A 22,460-nucleotide genomic window follows, 5' to 3' on the forward strand; every position below is an offset into this window, starting at 1 on the left:
ACAGTAATTATGCCACTCAGCAAGCCACATTATCCAGGTTCAAATGCCCATAATTTTTACTACATTGTACTTCTGCAATCTACTCCAACATCTGCACCATAGACAATTCAACAGCATCTCACTTGCAATGCACTTCTTTTTTTATTGCAGTACTGTTTACAATAGCCAAGCTCTGGAAGCAGCCCGAGTACCCATCAGTGGACAAGCGGATAAAAAAGCGATGGTACATATACACAATGGAATACTACATGGCTGTGAAATAGAAGTAAATCTAACCTTTCATAATGGCATAAATTGACCTGGAGATTGTTATGATAAGTGAAATAAGCTAGACAGAGAAAGACAAATACCATATGATCTCGCTTATATGTGGAATCTAGTGAAAACAATAAACTGAGGAACAAAATAGAATCAAAGGCAGGGTCAAGGGAACAGATGAACAGCCATCAGAGGGAAGGGAATGAGGGGATGGAATTAAAGAAGCTTGAAATAAGTAAATCAGAAAAAACCAGGAACTGCATTTTTCCATACATAGATGGGACATAAAAGTGAAACCAAGAGACATTGATAAGAGTGTGGTGGTTACGGGGGGGAGGGAGGAGAGGGAGAGGGAAGGGGGAGGGGGAGGGGCACAGAGAGAACTAGATAGAGGGTGACAGGTCAATCTGACTTTGGGTGATGGGTATGCAACATAATTGAACTTTAAGATAACCTGGACATGTTGTCTTTGAATATATGTATCTTGATTTACTGATGTCACCCCATTAAAAATAAATAAAATAAAATATAAAAAAAAAAAAAAAAAGAGATTAGCCAAGTTATATATACACAACACATAGACACAGACAACAGGGTAGCAATAGCCAGAGGGGAGGCAGGGCTGGAGGTAGGGCAATGGGGGCAAATGGGTGAAACAGGTGTAAAAAGAGACTTTGCATGATGTGGAGGGCATGATGGGGTGTGTAGAGAGTAATATATTAAGTGGGACACTTGAAACCATGCCAACACAATAAATTAAAAATATAAATTAAAAAAATAATAAATAAAAGATGATGTGAAATTAAAGAGTGAATGAAAGAAAAAGTAGTTTCCTTCAAATGAATTTTTGTCTAGAGGAGATACTAAACACTACATTCAGAAGTCATAGAATTGGATAAAATAATTATAGAGATCATCTGAAATAATAGTTTCATAATAATTCCCATAAAATAAAAATGTAAAAATCAATAATCAAGCCTGACCAGGCAGTGTCTCAGTAGATGAGTATCAGTCTGGGATGCAGAGGACCCAGGTTCAAAACCCTGAGGTCACTAGCTTGAGCACGGGCTCATCCGGCTTGAGCATGGGGTCACTGGCTTCAGCATGGGATCATAGACAGGACCCCATGGTTGCTGACTTGAGGCCAAGGTCCCTGACTTGAGCAAGGGGTCATTCACTCTTCTGTAGCATCCCTCCCCTCTTAAGGCACATATTAGAAAGCAATCAGTGAACAACTAAGGTGCTGGAATGAAGAATTGATGCTTCTTATCTCTCCCTTCCTGTCTGTCTGTCCCTATCTGTCCCTCTCTCTGTTTCTGTCTGTCTGTCTCTCTCTCTCTCACTTAAAAAAAAGATACAATAATAATTAGAAAATTGCTCACATTTTATGCAATATTACATTTATTTATGAAGCAGTAGCAATTTAAATTATATACTATTAGGCCAGAAATAAAAAAAAATCAAAGGAATAAATAAAAAATTCATAACCAAAAATTCAATACAAGATACAGGTAGCATGTCAAATACCTACAGAGAGGATAATTGTTCAACATATGTGGTTGGGGAAAAGAATGATACATTATTCAAATAAATATTTGTTAGATCATTACCATAGATACTTTACATAAAATAAAAATCCAAATGTAAACAATCCAATAGAAGCCAACAATATTTTCATTAATTTATCATCTTTCAGTGTAATAGCACTTATAATAAGACCAAAGTCAGGTAATATTTAGGAAAGTAGGAGTAGATTAGCGACTAGTGGTGGTGCAGTGGATAGAGCATCCCAAGTCATCACTCTTATCCAGTGTGCTATCACTGCCCAGGCGAAATGCCTAGAATATTAAAATGCATATACAAATAGCTATAATTCATAATATAAGTAAATAAATATAAATGTCATTTTAAGTAAATAAATGTAAAATGAAACAGTAAAAAGTTAAAGATAAAAACAAGTAAGTGTCAATGTTAGGCAGCATATATAGAATTTGAAAGGTTTACAGTGTTGGTAAACAGGAGGGCTATTACAGAATGCATATCAAAAGGTTTTTTTTCTAGTTTAATTTTTTTATTATTATTATGTGAGAGGCAGGGAGGCAGAGACAGACTACTGCATGTGCCCCAATCAAGATTCACCTGGCTAGCCCATCTGGGGCATTGCTCCATTACTTGCAACTGAGCCCTTTCAGTACCTGAGGCAGAGGACATGGAGCCATCCTCAGCACCAGGGGCCAACTCATTCAAACTGCTTGAGCCCTGGCTGTGGGAGGGAAAGAGAGAGAGAGAGAGAAGAAGGGGAGAAGCAGATGGTCACTTCTCCTGTGTGCCCTGACTGGGAGTTGAACCTGGGACTTCCACATGCTGGGTCGACTCTCTACCACTGAGCCAGCTGGCCAAGGCCTTTAGTTTAATTTATTTTACTTTAAAAAAATTTTTGTAAGTACAGTTGTCATACAAAATTATACCAGTTACAGGTGTACAATCCAGTGATTCAACATTACATAACTTACTAAGTGATCATTCTGATAAGTCTTGCACACATCTGACAGCAAATAGAATTTTTCCAATATTATAGGCTATATTCCCTATGCAGTACTTTATATCCTCATGACTGTTCTGTAACTACCAATTTGTACTTCTTAATCCCTTCACTATTTTTACCCATCCTCCAAACAACTCTCCCATCTGACAACCATCAAATTATTTTCTGTATCTATTAGTTTGTTTCTGTTCTACTTGTTTGTTTTTATTTTTATTTTTAAATTGATTTTATTGGGTTGACATTTGTTAACTTAGTTATACAGGTTTCAGTGCACAATTTTAAAACACATCTCCATATACCATATTAGGTGCTTCCCCCCACCCCAAGTCAAGTCTTTGTCCATAACCATTTATTATTTCTACACCTTTCTCTGTCCTTCCCTCAGCAATCCCCACACTGCTGTCATGTCTATGAGTTGTATTTTTTGTCCTTTTTGCTCAACCCCTTCATCCCCCTAAACCAGTCTGCCTCTCCCAACAGCTGTCAACCCTCTATCTATGAGTCTGTCTCTATTTTGCTTATTCGTTCATTTTATTTATTAGATTCCATATATAAGTGAAAGCATATGGTACTTGTCTTTCTCTGACTGGCTTATTTCACTTAGCATAATGCTCTCCAGTTCCATCCATGCTGTTGCAAAGGTAAGATTTCCTACTTTTTTCAGGGTTGAGTAGTATTCCATTGTGTAAGTGTACTTGCCACTTTTTTATCCTCTCATCTACTGATGGGCATTTGGGCTGCTTCCAAATCTGGACTAATATAAAAATGCTGCAGTGAACAAGGAGTGCATATATTCTTTCAAATTAGTGTTTGGAGACTCTTCATGTAAATTCCCAGAAATGAAATTGCTGGTTTCCTTTTTAAATTTTGAGGTACCTCCATGCTGCTTTCCACAGTGGCTGTACCAATTTGTTTATTGTTTTCACTGTGTTAGGAAAGTTTTATGCCATTATTTTTTAAAATAGGTTTTCAATGCCTTTCTCTTCTTTTTCTGGCACCCCCATGAAATGAATGTTGGTACACTTGAAATTGTCCCAGAAGCTCTTTGTACAGTCCTCATTTTTTTAGATTTTCAAAAAAATATATTTTTTTGCTGTTCTGATTGTGTATTTTCTACCTCATGTTCCAAATTTCTGATTTGATCCTCTGCTTCATCTACTCCACTGTTGATTCCCTGTAATGTATTCTTTATTTTGGTTAATGCAGTCTTCATTTCTAACTGGTACTTTTTACTGTCTTCTAGTGTCATTCTTAATGTCTCCTATTTATGTGCTGAAGTTCTCACCAGATTCCTCTGCTCTTCCCTGAAGTTCATGTAGCATCCTTAGAATCCGGGTTTTGAATTCTGCATCTGGTAGATCACTTCTCTTCATATCGCTTAGTTGTTTTCCAGAAATTTTGTTCTGTTCTTTCATTTGGCACATATTTCTTTGTCTTCTCATTTTATCAGCCCCCCTGTGTCTGTTATTATGTGTTAGACGGTGCTACTACATCTCCTGAGCTTGATAGAGAGAGTGGCATTATGTGGTAAATGTCCTTTAAGGTCTGGTGACATAGCTTCTAAGCTGGGCACTGCAGGTGTGCAACTCCCCCAATGTCCCAATGTGGGCTGTGTATACCCTGCTTTTAAAGTTGAGCCTCAATTGCTGTTGGCTTGTCAATGGGAAGAATTTATCCCCATGCTGATCAGCTTCAAAGATTGATTGGCAGCAACCACCCCACAGAACAGGACTTACCATACTTTAGAGGGGTTCTGGTGCTCCCTGAGTATACCCCGTGATTATGTCCCTTTTGGAAGTGTTTGGGTAGTGCATTGATGTGGTCTGAAGCTGTCCACTGGGTGTGCTCGTGCTCAGGCCTCCTGGGAGGTGCATGCCAAAGTCAGGTGCCACCGTCAGTTGCCACCTGTGTTCTGCCCAGGGCCACCTGGCATGAACTACAGAGCAATCTACAGATGGCTGCTGCTTGTGCAAGCTCAGAGATGCCCAGGAGAAGCAAAGCTGCAAACCAAGTTTGGCTGCTACTAGTGCTGGGCATGAGATGCCTTAGTGGAAGATACGGGCATGCTGAGGCCAAATGTTTGTTTTAAGAATGTCTAAAGCATGAACCAAAAAAAGGGCATTGGTATGGAAAAGCTACTGGAAACCACTTGGGTGAACCTGCAAGTTGGCTGGGGCAGGATCTCAAAGAGTCACCAGCGTGGGGCAAACTGTCATTGTTAAGTTGATGGAGTCTCAGATATGTCTCCTGCCTGTTGGTTCGGGGGGGGGGGGGGGGGGGAGGTGCTGAGAAAAGAAGCAATAGTTTCTACCAGAACTTGTTTTGGAGAGAAATCTGCCCCTGCAGCTCTTGAGCCTTAATACCATACAATCCAGTTTCTCTCTGTATGTCCCTGGCACCTTTAACCTTTAAAGCTGCTGCCCCATTGCTGGAGCTCAGAGCAAGTGAGTCTAAGTAAGTTTGTGTGTGAGCATTTTAAGAAAAAATCCTGGGACCCCAGAAGCCTTTTGTCTCACTCAGCTACACTCCCTGCCGGTTTTTACCTGCAGAAGTTATGGAGACCTCTCTTCCTGGCACTGGAACACTGGGATGGGAGGCCTGATGTGGGGCTGGGTCCCCTTGCTTCTTAGAGGGTACTGCCACAGCAGTGATATTACTTCCTATTTTTATCTATCACATATGGGTTTGGAACCAGCCCAGTCCATGTCCCCATCCCTTTTACCAGTCTGGTTGTGGCTTTTCTTTATATCCTTAATTGTAGGACATCTGTTAACTAGATTTCAGGTGGTTCTTTTTTTTTTTTTAATTTTTTTAAATTAATTTTTAGAGAGGAGAGAGAGTGAGAAAGAGAGAAAGAGAAGGGGGAGGGAGGAGCAGGAAGCATCAACTCCCATATGTGCCTTGACCCGACAAGCCCAGGGTTTTGAACCGGCGACTTCAGCGTTCCAGATCAACGCTTTATCCACTGCACCACCACAGGTGGTTCTTAATGACAGTTGTTCTGTAGTTCAGTTATTATTTTCATGTAGTTCTGGAAAGATGGGAATACTGCATACCTACTGGCCATCGTGACTGGCAGCCCCTTTCAAAAAATCTTATTAAAGGACATTATCTCACAGTTTCACTTCTAAGAATTATCCTAAGTAAATGTATAAGCATATATAAGATAATCATGGAAAAGTAATCATAATAGCAGTGCATATAAAAAAAAATTGAAAGCCATTTAAATGTCCAATACTTGAAGTTATCAAGCAGAAATGTGGTCTATCTCTTGGATAAAATTTAATACAGGAATTAAGAAAAAAATGAGGTAATTCCTAGTATGTCTTTATAGAAAGATGTAAAAATATTATATAAAAAAATTACAAACAAGTATATCTAATATTATTCAATTTGGGTTAAATAATAAAAATATTTCTATTTTATATGTTTATTGAATTATTTAAAATGTTTATTGAGCCCCAAATACATTCTAGCTACTATTCTAAAAGTTTGGGATCAAACAGTTTTAAGAAAACAAATAGGGCCGTGGCAACTTGACTAACCTCCTGACCTTGTCTTCAAGAACCCTCCGTTTGCCTCTGTAACTTGTTTCCTGAATCCACACAGACCAGCTGGCTCAGTTCTGCCTCTGTGACTCTCTTTCTAAAGGGCCAGGGCAGCCCCACGTAGGCTCGACTCTTCCTCATGTTTTCAAAGGGCCATGGCAGCTCTGCCTAGGCTCACTCCTGTTGCTATGACTTTGCCTCTTCTATTTTAAGACCCTCCTTTGTTTCACTGTCCTAACTTTAATAAACGTACTCTGAAAATAAAAAATAAAAGAAGAAAAAAAGAAAACAAATAGTCTTTTGTTTCATAAAACTGATATTTTAGTGGAAAGAGACTATAAATAAACAATAAAGAAAGTACTATGCTAAATAGTGGCAGATGCTAAGAAGAAAAACATATAACAAAGAGAATAGTAAGTGCTAGGCACAGAGAATTGCTACTCAATACAGGATCCTCAGGGAAGACGTTTCCAGGTAGAGTGAAGTTGGAGCAGAATTCTGGAGAAAGTGAGCATATGCATGGTGGGAGTATGCCTGGGTGACTGAGGACCATCAAGGAAGCCAGTATGGCTGTATCAGAATAAGGAAGGGAAGAAGTGGTCAGAGATGAAGTTGATGTGGACATGAGGCCTGTGGGACATTGTAAGGATTTTTACTTTTGCTAAGAGTGGTTTGGGGGAATCTCTTGGAGATTTCTTAGCAAAGGAGAGACATAGAGTACAATAGAAATTACAATACAGGGGAATTAGAAGACTATTGCAACAATCCAGGAAAGAGATGGATGCAGTGGCTTGAATTAGCATGGTGTTTAGTGTTGTGGTCACAATGATTACTCTAAGTAGCAAAACTGTCATTTGGTTCCTGTTCCTCACATGGAGCACAACTTGGCAAGATGAAAATGACTATTCAGATGCTAGATGACATGCTCCAAGGGGCTGATAGGAGGAAACAGTCTTGGTCAGCAGACCAAAGGACTGCAGCCCTGTCCCCAGCCTTACTCAGATATTTATTAGCCAGTACAAATAACTCAAGGAAGCAGACAGAAGTTTTCAGAACGTGAATTAAATGACAAAGAACATACTGATTCCTAATTTCTGTTCTGAGAGCCTAAACATTTTCTTTGTTGCTAAATCTTATCCTGCTGTTGTGCTATTTCCAGCACACAGCTTCCAGTACAGGATCAGAGAGGCCCCTGGACTCTCATCCACTCAGGCCTTTTGCTGTAGCATGCCTCGCTGTTTCTAATTGTTATTCTAACTCTGCATATTTTCATAGCATATTCCTACAGGTTAGTACCTTATACAGTCAAAACTGACCTAATTCAGGATATGCTTTGATTGTACAAACAACAGGATTTGCTTTTAGTAATTAGTAAACTTTTTAGTGCTCTCAATGTTCACCAGTGGTACCAGAATGTACGTGTATCCCCTTCTGTTCCAGCAAAGTACTTAATTACTTCCACATTGCTGGTAGCTATTTCCTAAGCCCATTTCTATCATTTCCTTGGTGCCCACTCCTCCGAATTACACTTCTGACTTGATTACTCTGTACTCTACCTAGCCGTGCTAAATAATCCTCAAGATTCTCTGAAATGGGGGCCATTCAATATCCCCATCTACTATAAATTCTTTACATTTATGCTTCTTGATTCCCACTGGTAAAAATTTATACTGGGTCCTAGAGTGCTTAGTACAATCACTTGTAAGTAATAATCTCTACAAAAATACAGGAGGTTCTTCCCCTTGGGTTGGTGATGGAAGCTTCCTTGAACTCAATTTTCTGTTCCAGATAACAGCTTCCAACATCCCCAAACAAGGCTAAGATAGAGTTGCACTAGAGGGTCCTTTAAGCAGGGCATGAATGGGAAGAAGAGGTGGAAAGAATTTATTTTTTTGAGCCTTTATTCCAGGCACCAAGACTATCTCATTTGATCAATACAATGAAAAGTGGCAAAATAAAAGATTAAGAAATTAAATTAAAGAGTAAACTAAAGATTAAAGAGTAACCCAAGATCACACAATTAGCAAGTAGTAAGAAAGAACTCTGAGTCCACTTTCCATGTAAATACATAACTTTAAGGAGACCAATGACAATAGCTTTCTTAACAGAACACATCAGTCTGAATTCTCATATCCCTGTCACCTACAAGAATAATGCCACCTAATAATATGCTGAGAAATTCATGACTTCTGAAGTGAGTAGTTTGGAGTTATGGTCACATAGCAAAACAGGGGTAAAAACCTGCTTTCTCAAGGGAAAAGGAGCATATCCCTCCTTTCTATCTTCTCTGGCAAACAATGCCCTACTGTTTACAGCTGGGAACTGCCCAGAGAAGAAAGAAAAGCCCACGAATAGCAGAATCTAATGCCTCTTTGTGTTTCCCTGATTTGATATTCTAATGTAATAAATATATATTTGGTCTTCATCTCAGTTCCTGACATAGGGCTTCTCAAACTCTTCTAAAAATTCCTAAGTTATAAGATTACTACGAGCATCTTTTTATCTAATGAGGTGACCATAGGTGGGCTCCTGAATGGGTTTGGGGCTAACACACACACACACACACACAAAAAAAATGGAAGCATGGTATTTTCAGCCTCACCTCCACACCCACCCCATCTACTAAGAGACAAGAGGGGTTATAAATGGCACCCATAGTATATCATGCATAAGAAAGCCTCCATAAACCTCTATAGCATGGGTTTTAGAGAGCTTTTATGTTGGTGAATACAATCCTACATTGAGAGGATGATCCACGTCAACTTATGGGAACAGAAGTTCCTGCACTCAAGACATTCCTAAACCCTGCCCTATGTATCTCTTCATCAGCATCCTTTATAATATACTTTAATAAACTGGCAAACACAAGTGTTGTTTTTTTTTTTTGAGTTCTGTGAAATGTTCTAGATAATTAATAGAACCTGAGAAGGGGTTTGTGGAAACTTCTGCTTTTTAGACAGAACTTGTGAGTATCCACGGGACCTGCTGTTTGGGCTTGGTATCTGAATGTGGGATTGAGCCCTGAATCTGTAGAATCTGACATTATATCTGAGTAGATAGTGTCAGGAAGAATTGTAGGGCTCACATATATTATAGGACACCCTATTAGTGTTTGAGAATTTCTTAGTGAATAAAAAACACCCAAACATCTGGTGTTGAAAGAAAAGAAAACTGGATTATTAGTAATACACCTGAGTTATCTGATTTGTCTTCCTCTTATCCCTCTCTTCCTAGTTGTCAAGTATCTAACTCCAGATTCAGAAGAGGCAGCTGAAAGAAGAGGATCTTGAGAGAATGCCAGGCAGGACAGAGAGTGATATCAGCTCCCCTTCTCTCTCTAATCAATGGATTAAGGATGGATCACCCCATATGACTTTCAGTCAAAGCTGGGTGTAGGGCCAGTAGTCACAGCTGTTGCAACCATGCACATAGGTTTGCAATGAATTCAGGTGGAGAGTAAAGAAATAGTGGAATCAAAAAATGGTGGGCCATTCCTTTATTAAAGTCTCGCACTGGAGGTAGCAAGATAGCAATGGAGTAGGTGGACATACCAACTTCTACCTCCCAGAACCAAAGTGGATTACAACTTAATTTTAAGAACCATCATCTGAAAAAATCAACTTTGGACTAAACTAAGAGGACTCTTTAACCAAGGATCACTGAAGAAGCCACACTGAGACTGGTAGGAAAAGCGGAAACATGGAGAGGGCTGCCCAACTCCCAGGAGCAAACGGCAGCCTGGAGGGACTCATGTGCCGGGAAGTGAGTTTAGCAGAGAGGGGAGGGTCCTGGGCCCCAGGATCAAAGCTGCAACCTGCAGCCGCAAAGCCTAGAAGAGGCATACAGACAGTATTTAGCTGCATAACAAGCCAGGATACTGGGGGGTTTTTTGTGGGTTTTTTGGGTTTTTTTTTTTTTCATTTTTCCGAAGCCGGAAACAGGGAGGCAGTCAGACAGACTCTTGCATGCGCCCGACCAGGATCCACCCAGCATACCCACCAGGGGGCGATGATCTGCCCCTCTGGGGCGTCGCTCTGTTGCATCCAGAGCCATTCTAGTGCCTGAGGCAGAGGCCACAGAGCCATCCTCAGCGCCCGGGCAAACTTTGCTCCAATGGAACCTTGGCTGCAGGAGAGGAAGAGAGAGACAGAGAGGAAGGAGAGGGGGAGGGGTGGAGAAGCAGATGGGTGCTTCTCCTGTGTGCCCTGGCCGGGAATCGAACCCGGGACTCCTGCACGCCAGGCTGATGCTCTACCGCTGAGCCAACCGGCCAGGGCCCCAGGATACTGTTTGTGAGAAAGAGACAGATTTTTCAGACCAAGGATTTGTCTTAAAGGGTCCGCACAGAAAACCTCTTCCACAACCACTTACCTGGGACTCTGGGGGATGGGGAGAGATGAAAGAACTGGAGTAGCAGGAAGAGAGTGCAATCTAGGAGGCACAGGGAGAAACACTTTAAGAGACAGCCACTCTAACCCCTGGGCTGAGTCACTCCCCAAATCTAAAGTGAATATTTCCCCTGGAACCAGCAATACCAGCAAAGGGAAGCAGGACACCAGCCAAACAGAAACTCTCCTGTGGCACTAAGAGTAGAGTCAATTAGAAGAAGGGAGCCATCAGGGATACAGTATTGAGTGCTAAGGTCTGAGCTGCATTGCCCCATCCACAGTGCTGAGGGCTCACCAGAGGGTGGCGGTGGTGGGACATGGAAGCACGGTCCCGTTGGTGGGGGCAGAAGCCAGGCCAACCATGACTGAGGCCCGGCGTGACCTCAGTCTTGCCCAGTGTGGGCGGAGGCTGAGGGCGGCCATGGGGGCAGAATGAGTGCACAAAAGCGGTCGACCCAGCTGTGGGCCAGGTGAGCAAAAGAGGTCCCGCCTGCAGTGCAGACAACAGAGGAAAGGCTAAACCCTGGGAATCTGCAGAGACACACAGCTGAGTGTGGGTGTGCAGCCCCACCTGTAGAGCCAAAGTTTATGGCCCAGCAAGCGAATGCAGCCTTGCCTGTGAGGGCAGGGCAAAAGCCAGGGAACCCGCAGAGAACCACAGTTGAGCATAGGTGCACAGCCATGCCCACGTGCTGAGGCTTGTGGCCCCCACGTGGCTCACAAGCACAGCCACACCCACAGCGGTAAGGCAAAGGCTGAGGCTGGTTGGGGCTTGTAGCACCAGCAGGTAAACTTAGCCCTGTCTGCAGAGGAGAGGCGGAAATTGTAGTGACTGCTACAGCACAGCAGGCCAGCACATGCAATGCCCAGTCCCAAATGCCTGAGGCAGCAGCTGAAGGGATGGCAGGCCTGCAGACAGACCAAACCTAAGAAACAAAGAGGCCACACCCATTGGACTCCTGTGGCCACACCTTCTTATACACAGACAAAATGGGAAGGCAGAGAAATGCAACACAAATGAATCAAGAGAAATCCCCAGAGAAGGACTTAAATGAGTTGAATCTAACCAAGTTACCAGAAGCAGAGTTTAAAATAATGATTGTGGCCCTGGCTGATTGGCTCAGTGGTAGAGCGTCGGCCTGGCGTGCAGAAGTCCCGGGTTCGATTCCCGGCCAGGGCACACAGGAGAAGTGCCCATCTGCTTCTCCACCCCTCCCCCTCTCCTTCCTCTCTGTCTCTCTCTTCCCCTCCCACAGCGAGGCTCCATTGGAGCAAGGATGGCCCGGGTGCTGGGGATGGCTCCTTGGCCTCCGCCCCAGGCTCTGGAGTGGCTCTGGTCGCTACAGAGCGATGCCCTGGAGGGGCAGAGCATTGTCCCCTGGTGGGCAGAGCATCGCCCCCTGGTGGGAGTGCCGGGTGGATCCCGGTCGGGCGCATGCAGGAGTCTGTCTGACTGTCTATCTCCGTTTCCAGCTTCAGAAAAATACAAAAAAAAAAAAAATTAAAATAATGATTGTTAGGATGCTCAAAGATCTTAAAACAACAATAGATGGACATAATGAGCACCTAAATAAAGAGATAGCAAGTATAAAAAAGGACATTGGAATACTAAAAAAAGAATCAGTCAGAAATGAAAAATACAATATCAGAAATAAAACCTCAATGGAAGAAATTAAAAGCAGGATGGATAAAGCTAAGTAACAAATCAGCGAGTTAGAGGACAAGATAAACAAAGGCACAGAAGCACAGCAGCAAAAAGAAAAGAGGCTCAAAAAGTCTAAAGAAACTCTAAGAGAGCTCTATGTCAACATAAAGAGAAATAACATCTGCATCATATGGGGTTCCTGAAGAAGAGAAAGAACACGGGATAGAGAACTTATTCAAAAAAAATCATAGCTAAAAACTTCCCTAAATTGATGCACGAAAAACTCACACAAGCTCAAGAAGCACAGAGAATGTCATTAAAAAGAAACCCAAAAACTCTACAACAAGACACATCATAATTAAAATAACAAAGCTAAGAGATAAAGAAAGAATAATAAAAGCTGTAAGAGAAAAGCAGTCTATTACCTACAGAGGAGCCCCCATAAGGATGACATCTGACTTTTCAATAGAAACACTTGAGGCCAGAAGGGAATGGCAAGAAATATTTAAAGTAATGCAGAACAAAAGCCTACAACCAAGACTTCTTTATCCAGCAAGGTTGTCATTTAAAATTGAAGGAGAAATAAAAAGCTCCCAGACAAAAAATAAACAAAACTCAAGGAATTCATTACAACCAAACCAATGCTGCAAAAAATGTTAAAGGGCTGTTGTAAACAGAACAAAGGGGTAAAAGAATATAGTAAAAGAGAAATGTAGCTTCAAAGAATAAAATGGCAGTAAACAACTACATATCAATAATAACCTTAAATGTAAATATATTAAATGCTCCAATCAAAAGATATAGGGTAGCTGTGTGGATAAGAAAACAAGACCCATACATATGCTGTCTACAAGAGACACACCTCAAAACAAAAGATTCACATAGACTGAAAAGGTTGGAAAAAAATATTTCATGCAAATGGAAATGAAAAATAAAGTTTGGGTAGCAATACTTACATGTGACAAAATAGACTTTAAAACAAAGTCTATATAGTAAGGGATAAAGAAGGTCACAACATAATGATAAAGGGAGCAATCCAACAGGAAGATATAACCATTATACATATCTACGCACCTAATATAGGAGCACTTAAATATATAAAGCAGAGTTTGATGGATATAAAGGGTGAGATCAACAGCAATACTATAATAGTAGGGGATTTCAATATCCCACTAACATTACTAGATAGATCCTCAAGAAAGAAAATTAACAAAAAAAAAAAAACAGCAGACTTAAAGGACACACTAGATCCTTGATGGTCAATCTTTTTATAAAAACGCCCACTTTTGCAGTGCTGGTCAACCTGGTCCCTACCACCCACTAGTGGGCTTTCCAGCTTTCATGGTTGGCAATAGCAGAGCAACCAAATGGCACCGCGATTGGCAGCAATATATTTGCTGATTTATCTCCATGGGCAGGTGAAAAAAAAGACAGGATAAACAAATGGGACTATATCATACTAAAAGGCTTTTGCACAGCTTAAGACAATAAGAACAGAATAAAAATGCAAATCACCCAATGGGAGAACATATTCGACAATACTTCTGAAAAGGGGTTAATAACCAAAATTTATAAAGAACTTGTAAAACTCAATACCAGGAAGATAAACAATCCAATTAAAAATGGGCAAACGAAGGGGCTCAGTGGTAGAGCGTCGGCCTGGTGTGCAGAAGTCCCGGGTTCGATTCCCGGCCAGGGCACATAGGAGAAGCGCCCATCTGCTTCTCCACCCCCCCTTCCTCTCTGTCTCTCTCTTCCCCTCCCACAGCCAAGGCTCCATTGGAGCAAAGATGGCCCGGGCGCTGGGGATGGCTCCTTGGCCTCTGCCCCAGGCGCTAGAGTGGCTCTGGTCATGCAGAGTGACGCCCTGGAGGGGCAGAGCATCGCCCCCTGGTGGGCAGAGCATCGCCCCTGGTGGGCGTGCCGGGTGGATCCCGGACGGGCGCATGCGGGAGTCTGTCTGACTGTCTCTCCCCATTTCCAGCTTCAGAAAAATACAAAAAAAAAAATGGGCAAAAGAAATGAATAGACCCTTCTCCAAAGAGGACATACAAATAGATGGCCAATAGGCAGAAGAAAAAAATGCTCAACATCACTAATCATTAGAGAAACACAAATTAAAACCACAATGAGATATCACCTTACACCAGTCAGAATGGCACTCATCAACAAAACAACACAGAAAAAATGCTGGCAAGGGTGTGGAGAAAAGGGAACCCTCCTGCACTGCTGGTGGGAAAGCAGACTGGTGCAGCCACTGTGGAAAACAGAATGGAGATTTCTCAAAAAATTAAAAATGGCCTTTTGACCCAGCCATCTCACTTTTAGAAATATATCCCAAGAACATCATATCACTGATTTAAAAGGAGAAATGCACCACGATGTTTATGGCAGCATTGTTCACAATAGCGAAGATTTGGAAACAGCCCCAGTGTCTGTCAATGGACAGGTAGATTAAAAACCTGTTGTACATATATACAATGGAATACTATGGGGCCATGAAAAAGAAGAAAATCTTACCTTTTGCGACAACATGAATGGACCTGGAAACTATTATGTTAACTGAAATAAGCCAGGCAGAAAAAAAAAATATCATATGACCTCACTCATTTGAGGAATCTAATGAACAATGTGAACTGAGGAACAGAACTGAGACAGAGGTGGGATCAAAGGGACCAGAGGAAAAGAGGACAGAGAAAAAAGGTATGATAGTGTTATGGACGAAACATGAGTAACTATTGATCGGAGCCCAAATTAATTATAAATTTAACAAGCCTTTATTAGCTGGCGAACAACTGCTAGCTAAGAAACAGCTAACAGCCCCAAGCCTAGGAAGAGAGCAATATTTAAGGGGATAAATCAGTCATAGCTATTACAATATATATGCACCAACATTCTCGACATTTCAGTAGAAAGCATTCTTTGTTCTAAAGCTGATTACAGTTCTTCCTGTAAGTTCTGCAAGGTTAAAAGCATAAAACTACATCTTGCTTCTGTAGGCAAGATTTAAGTCAAGATATCTAACTAGTTGGGCTTGTCAAAATTTTCTACTCTAAGCTACTGCCACAGGCAAGCTCTGGTCAATGCTTAACTTCCTTGTACAGACTATTGGGGATTTTCTACTCTAAGCAGCAAGTTGAAAGTTCCTCTTTATGACCAACTCTCAATACTAAAGTCCCATACACAACCCCTGTCCCCTATCACATTTCCCACTGGTTTTACTAAATTTTTAATCAAATCCTTGATTCAGTTTCATTGCTAATGTCTTAGATAATTGTATATTGCCCTCTGATTGTTATTAATTTAATAAAATTTACCTTTTCTTGAACAAACATCACCACAGACAATAGGATTGTTAGCTAGGGTGACTAATTAAACATTCTTTGAAAACCAGTTTTCTGACTGTTCAAATTCTTTTTTCTCTTTTCTATATTTTTTCTGACCAAAGATAAACTTTCCTTAATAATTCTAGAGTTATAGCATAAAAATAACAAGTCTCTCCTAGGGCTGTATATAGACCACCCTGTTGGAGGAACAGTAGATCTAAACCTTTTATATTTTGTAAAACTATTTCCTCTATACAGATAAACTTGAGGCATCTTATTCTGTTCTCTAAACCTGGTTTTGTTTGTTTTGTTTTTTCTTTACAAACCTCCTACAACCTGCACAAACCTTCTGCAACTTACATAAACCCTCAACGTTCATGAACTTTCTTATCTATTCAGAAATAACTTTCATAACAACTTACTTTTTTTCTTTTTCTTTCAAAAGTATTGCTATACCTTACACCTTTTATTATCAAAACCATACAACTCCTTTCTAGTCAGAACTCTTAATTTAAAAAAAATCCCAACCTTCAGTGACCACCAAGCTGGCAATAAGCAATTTTCCTTTAAAGTATACTTTCTTTTGGAGGTGTCCTCCTTCTAAGTAGCTAGTATTTATAGGTTAAGTATGAGCACATATATATTTTTTATTTACCTTGTAGCTTCCCTTCTAGCAAAGAGACTTATATCTCCCTTCTGTATGACTCATAGCAGTACATGTATCAAACCTTATGACAACTTGTTCTGGCTTTCCTTTGACCTCAGCTTTCCTCCCTCCCCAAAGTCTAATTAAAAGAAGGTCCTCAGTGAGTTTCTTCAGGCATTAGCTACGTGTAGACCAGCCAGCTTCCAGTTTGTGGCTGGAGCAGGGCATGCTGTCCTTCTCAAGGTCAACTTACAAGGGTTGGCAGGGTCAGTCTCTGCTGTCCATGAGGGTGTCTGTGCTGGGACTGCAGACTTCAACCAGCTGTGATAAACCCAGGTGTGTATGCCTTCTACCTTGGCAGTAGTGGAAGTGGTCGGAGTCACAGTGTGTGAACCCATCCACGTGGGAGTCAGTCCTTGGGTGGTGTACTTCTTTACCCAGACTGAGTCCCCAGGCTGGAAGGGATGTACCAGATTTCCTGGCATTGCTGGAAGCGCCTCTTGGACAGTCTTTTGAACAGTCTGCTGAGTAATTTGCAGACCCTGCAAGTACTTAAGGAAGGAGTGGTTACATTTCCTTTATGATTTGATTCATGCGTTCTACTTGCCCTGAACCTGTGGGCACAATGTAACTTCAAATTAGTTTCTAATTAATATTGGGTTGGGTTCCTTTCCTACTAGCTGTGAGATTTTGGACACAAATGCTGGCCTAAGATTAGAATAGGCAAATGGGTAAAACTTCTTTGGGTCAGTAGGTAGATATCTGAAACTAATTTCTACTCTATACTTCCTCCAGCATTCTCTTAGGTCTTTAGTTAGTTTTTAGCTTTAAACAATATAATATTCTGATAGATACATGAATTTACCAGAAACTCCAACTGCCCTTTTGTTGTTACACCTGGCTGCCTGACCTCACCCTTACTTACTGGACAATCGCCCCTGAGGCAGAAAAGTTCCAGAAAGGTGATCAACCACCCAAGAAGGAGTATTCAAAAAAGCTGAAATCGTAAAACCATAAAGGGAACATACCAGAACTTTTGACTCAGTACCCCCTCAAGCTCTCCCAAGCCCTATAAAATTCACCCCTAATATGTAACCAGTGCCCTTCTCCCTGGAGAATTGCCTGGCAGGGTTCCTTTCTTCCTTTCAATAAAGCCTTTTACTCTGGTCTTTTAGGACTCCCATGGATTCCAACAATTTCTATGAATTTTGCTAGTTTTATAATTTGTGGGCTTGTTTATGAATTTCCCTTCACTTTTGCCCTCTGGTTTTAAGCCAGAAATTTCCAATTGAAATCATCTCTTTAAGGCTAAGTATCTCACACAAGAGGAGAGATAGGAGCTAACAGAAAAAGCAATTTCCTCTGGGGAAAGGTCAGACAGAGAGCCCTGAAACTAGAGGTCTTGGATCCAAGAAAAGAGACCTAGCAAGTCTGAGAAAGGTGGCTTGAACCAGAAAATATCACAAGAGATTACTCTGATGAACAGAGAAAAACTTCAGAACAGACAGAAAGCTAGAATTCAGCAAAACAAAAGACAGGCCTGACTTACCTCCGGAGGTCAAAATTTGAATTCCCCAATTTCTCTGCTAAATTGTGAGATTTTTAGGGCTCAGGGGTATCTGCCGAGAAGCTGTCAGAGACCCACAGGAATACTGAAGCCTGGAACATCTCAGGGGGCGCCTCTCTTAGAGATCCAATGAAGTCAGGCAACTCTCCGGAGAGGCCACCCGGTCCAGGTATTTCAACCCAGTGCCTAAAATTTAAAATACTCTGACAGGGAACAAGACGAACACGATGATGACTAACCCATTACTGGATGATCAAACACAAATGAAACTACAAGCAGACAAAAGACAATACTGGAACACAAAACAAGTGAAACCAAACCAATCCAAAGATCACCAGCCACCGTCGTGGTCTGGGATTGAGTCTCGGAAGTAATGCTGCATCCAGCCTTCCAAAGACTCCCAATGGGGTGCCCCACAAACCAAAACAAATCTTACCAGTAAGTACAGATTCAAATGGCTCCAGAAGTCAAATTGCAGAACTTTGAGATGGGAACCTTCTGCTACTTTGTCTTCTGGGGCTGAGGAACATCTTCTCAGAGATCTCCCCCTAGGAGTGGGATAGCGGGGGTCTCGTTGGGCTCCCACCCAAATGTCAGGAAGGCCTGGCATAATCTCGGTGGAACCTCCAAATGTTATGGACCAAATGTGAGTAATTATTAATCAGAGCCCAAATTGATTATAAATTTAACAAGCCTTTAGGCCTGACCAGGCAGTGGCACAGTGCATAGAGCGTTAGACTGGGATGCAGAGGACCCAAGTTCGAGACCCCGAGGTCGCCAGCTTGAGCGCAGGCTCATCTGGCTTGAGCAAAAAGCTCACCAGCTTGAGCCCAAGGTTGCTGGCTTGAGCAAGGGGTTACTCGGTCTGCTGAAGGCCCATGGTCAAGGCACATATGAGAAAGCAATCAATGAACAACTCAGGCGTCGCAATGAAAAACTGATGATTGATGCTTCTCATCTCTCTCCATTCCTGTCTGTCCCTATCAATCCCTCTCTCTGACTCTCTCTCTGTGCCTTAAAAAAAAAAATTAGCAAGCCTTTATTAGCTGGCCAACAACTGCTAGCTGAGAAACACCTAACAGTCCCAAGCCTAGGGAGAGAGCAGTATTTAAGGGGATAAACCACAAAGTCATAGCTATTACAATATATATGCACCAACATTCTCGACATTTCAGTAGAAAGCATTCTTTGTTCTAAAGCTGATTACAGTTCTTCCTGTAAGTTCTGCAAGGTTAAAAGCATAAAACTACATCTTGCTTCTGTAGGCAAGATTTAAGTCAAGATATCTAACTAGTTGGGCTTGTCAAAATTTTCTACTCTAAGCTACTGCCACAGGCAAGCTCTGGTCAATGCTTAACTTCCTTGTATAGACTATTGGGGATTTTCCACTCTAAGCAGCTACTAAAAGCAAGTTTAAAGTTCCTCTTTATATCCAACTCTCTATACACAATACTGAGGTCCCATACACAACACTAGGCCCCTATCACAATACAATGGGATAAACCTGAAGGGAAGGGGAGAGGGCACTATGGTGAGGGGGGCAAAGGAGATGTTGAGGGGAATACGAGGGGGGGGGATGCATTCGGGCGACACTAGAATCTATGTAAACACAATAAATTAAAATTTTTTTTAAAAAGTCTCACACTGGCTGATGAGCAAACAGGCAGGGAAAACACTTCCCTTTCACTCACTCAGACCTCCCAAAGCCCTGACACATTCTCCAGTTCCACAACCAGGAGAATCTTCTCCAGTTTCTCCTAGAATCAAAGGCCCCACCCGTTTCAGCAGAGCTCACAAAAGACCCTCAGCTCCGGTACCCCATCTGCACACCGTCTCTTTCCCTGCCAACATGGCTTCTCCTTCAGCACTCTGCACTGTCTTCTCTCACTCTGCAAACATGGCTTCTCTCTGCCTCTTCTACTTCTTCTCTGCTCTTTTCCAAACCTTCTGGCATGAAAATCTCTCCTCCAGCAAACATTAGCAGAACAATAGCCCTTCCCAAGCAAGAAGGTAATTTGCAATTTCACAGACCACATTTACTTGGCGCTGCCCAGCTCCCAATGCAAACTATAAGTGAGCAAACAAAAAAATCATATTTAGAAATTTATTTAACCAACACTGGGATTAGGGGTGGAAGTAGGGCGAGGCAAGTGGGGCAGTTAGAGTGCAAAATTTAAGCACTCCCTTACTGTCAAGCTCCCTTTCACACCAAGTACCTCTCTGGCCTTATCCTCCTCCCAGCCCTGGCTGGCCCCCTGTCCCTGGCTCTCTGTGGTATCTATAAGGAGGTCTGGGTGAATTCCATTTCCTTCAGTTTATTCAGCATTAGGCTTGAGTTTTTCAAATGGAACATTTTTGGTCAAATAAGTTTGTAAAATATGATCTTTATGTTTGCTCGCTTATATCATAGTTTGCATTGTGGGCCGCCCAGTGTCAGGTATATGTGGTCAGTGAAATTGCAGATTACCTTCCTGCTTGGGAAGGGCAATTGTTTTGCTTATGTTTGCTGGAGGAGAGGTTTTTGTGACAAAAAGTTTGGAAAAGAGAGAGCAGAAGAAAATGCAGGAAAAAGCCATGTTTGCAGAGTGAGAGCAGAGAGAATGTGGAAGGCTGAGGAAGAAGTCAGTGTGTGCAGAAAGGGAAGGTGTCCAGATGGGTGAAGGGCTTTTGTGAGCTCCGCTGAGACTGGTGAGGCCTTTGATTCTAGGAGAAACTGGAGAAGATTCTCCTGGTTGTGGAACTGAAAAAATGTGACAGGGCTTTGGGAGCTCTGAAAGAAAGAGAAGTGTTTTCCCTGTGTGTGTGCTCGTTGGCCAGTGCAAAACTTTAATAAAGGAATGGCCCACCATTTTTTGGCTCCACTGTTTCTTTACTGTCTGCCTGAATCCAATGAGAACCTGCACGTGAATGGGCACAACGGCCGTGACTACTGGCCGTACAAACATAAATTAAGAAACTGGCAGGAAAGCCTAAGTACAATAGCTTACAAAAAACATTCATGAATTGCTTAACAAACATTCTTGTCACAAACAAACATTTTTGGGAACTGAGCTGAGAATAAGAAATGAAAGCAAAGTCTTATCAGTATTGGGCATTGACTTTCATAAGGTATATCAGCTTACAAAAACATTCATGAATCATTTAACAAACATTTCTGTCAGATCATTTCCTGGAACTATCTGAGTATAAAAACTGAAACCTAAAGTTTTTCTCAGAAACAGGTGGATTTTTTAAAGAAACAAAACCAAAAGTGAAGCCAGTTTTTCACTTTTCACTTAGTGGTTAATTCAGCAGAGCTTAAGTCTGGCGGCTGCAGATAAGAGTTCGCAGCCTACCAGCATCTGGGAAGGAAGCTACTCTACATGCAGGTCTCTCTGAAGCAACTGAAGACACGTGTTTGGCCTCAAGGAGACAGGTAAGTGAAGAGGAAGGAGGGAAATCCAAAAGATATTCAAAGACAGACTCAAAGACTAAACTAGAAACAGAAATTTATGGAAATGGTCAGAGAGAACAGTCAGAGATGCAAGCAGATTAAGACATGCTAAGAACACTACTAAATCTGGCATCATCGTTCCAAAAAACACCTCCAAACCTGGTGAAAGTGCATAAACTATGTGAATAGACAATTAAACAATTTGGCAATATTTACTACCAAATAAAAATAAATCTAGACAGGTTAAAAGAGACTTTATTTGAAAGGATTCTTGCAGTAAAGGAAAGGAGGCTGTTGCAATAGGAAAAACAATCTAACCATAGAGCTACGGGCATGTCAAAAGCCAGGAAGAAAGGAATTTTCTTATATAAGGAAGAGTCTATAGGTTCTGTTAGAGAGACTAGGGTATGGTAGGAGTGAGATAATCAGGTAATGTTTTTCCCTGAGATATGCTGATTCTTGGGCATGATTTTTAATGGTGTTTAGGGGACAAGTGGTATTTGTTGAATAAGAAAGAGGATGAGTCAAAGATAAGGGGCCTGGAGAAAGCAGAAAAGTTTAAATAAGGTTTGGTTATAAGCACTTTGTTTTGATTGACCAGTAGAGGCAAACAGTTCAGCTCATCTTTTTTGAAGCAAAGGAAAAAAAGAGAGAAAATTTATTTATTTTTGTTATTTTCTTTTTTTTCCTTAGAAAATTAAATTTAACAGAGTGACATTGATCAACAAGAGTACATAGATTTCCGGTAAACATCTTCACATCATTTGAACATTTGATTATGTTGTATATCCATCACCCAAAGTCAAATAATTTTGTCACCTTATATTTGTGCCTCCATATACCCTTCCCCCAACCTCCTCTCTTCTCCCCCTCCCTCTCCCTCTACCCCATATCCCTCTCCTTGTGGTAGCCACTGCATTCTTATCTAGGCCCATTAGTCTCAGTTTTATATACACATATGTGTGAAATCATACACTATTTAGCTTTTTCTGATTTATTTATTTCACTCAGGACACTGTCCTCAAGGTCCATCCATGTTGTCATAAATGGCACTATGTCATCATTTCTTATGGTTGAGTAGTATTTCAATTGTATATATGTACC

The 22,460-nt window shown here is 41.4% G+C and overlaps 1 protein-coding gene across 5 annotated transcripts in view; it reads left to right on the forward strand.

Moving 5' to 3' along the window:
* The first annotated feature begins 21,193 nt into the window (after positions 1-21,193).
* Positions 21,194-22,460, forward strand: part of LOC136393843 (interferon-induced very large GTPase 1-like) — a 40,238-nt gene continuing 38,971 nt past the window's right edge. For all 5 annotated transcript variants that reach the window (XM_066366505.1, XM_066366494.1, XM_066366508.1 and 2 more), the window contains exons 1-2: positions 21,194-21,338; positions 22,050-22,101. The gene's annotated coding sequence lies outside the window, so the exon portion shown is untranslated. The remainder of the gene's footprint in view (positions 21,339-22,049; positions 22,102-22,460) is intronic.

The sequence above is a fragment of the Saccopteryx leptura genome, chromosome 1 (genome assembly GCF_036850995.1).
Source record: "Saccopteryx leptura isolate mSacLep1 chromosome 1, mSacLep1_pri_phased_curated, whole genome shotgun sequence".
Classification (NCBI taxonomy): Eukaryota; Metazoa; Chordata; class Mammalia; order Chiroptera; family Emballonuridae; genus Saccopteryx; species Saccopteryx leptura.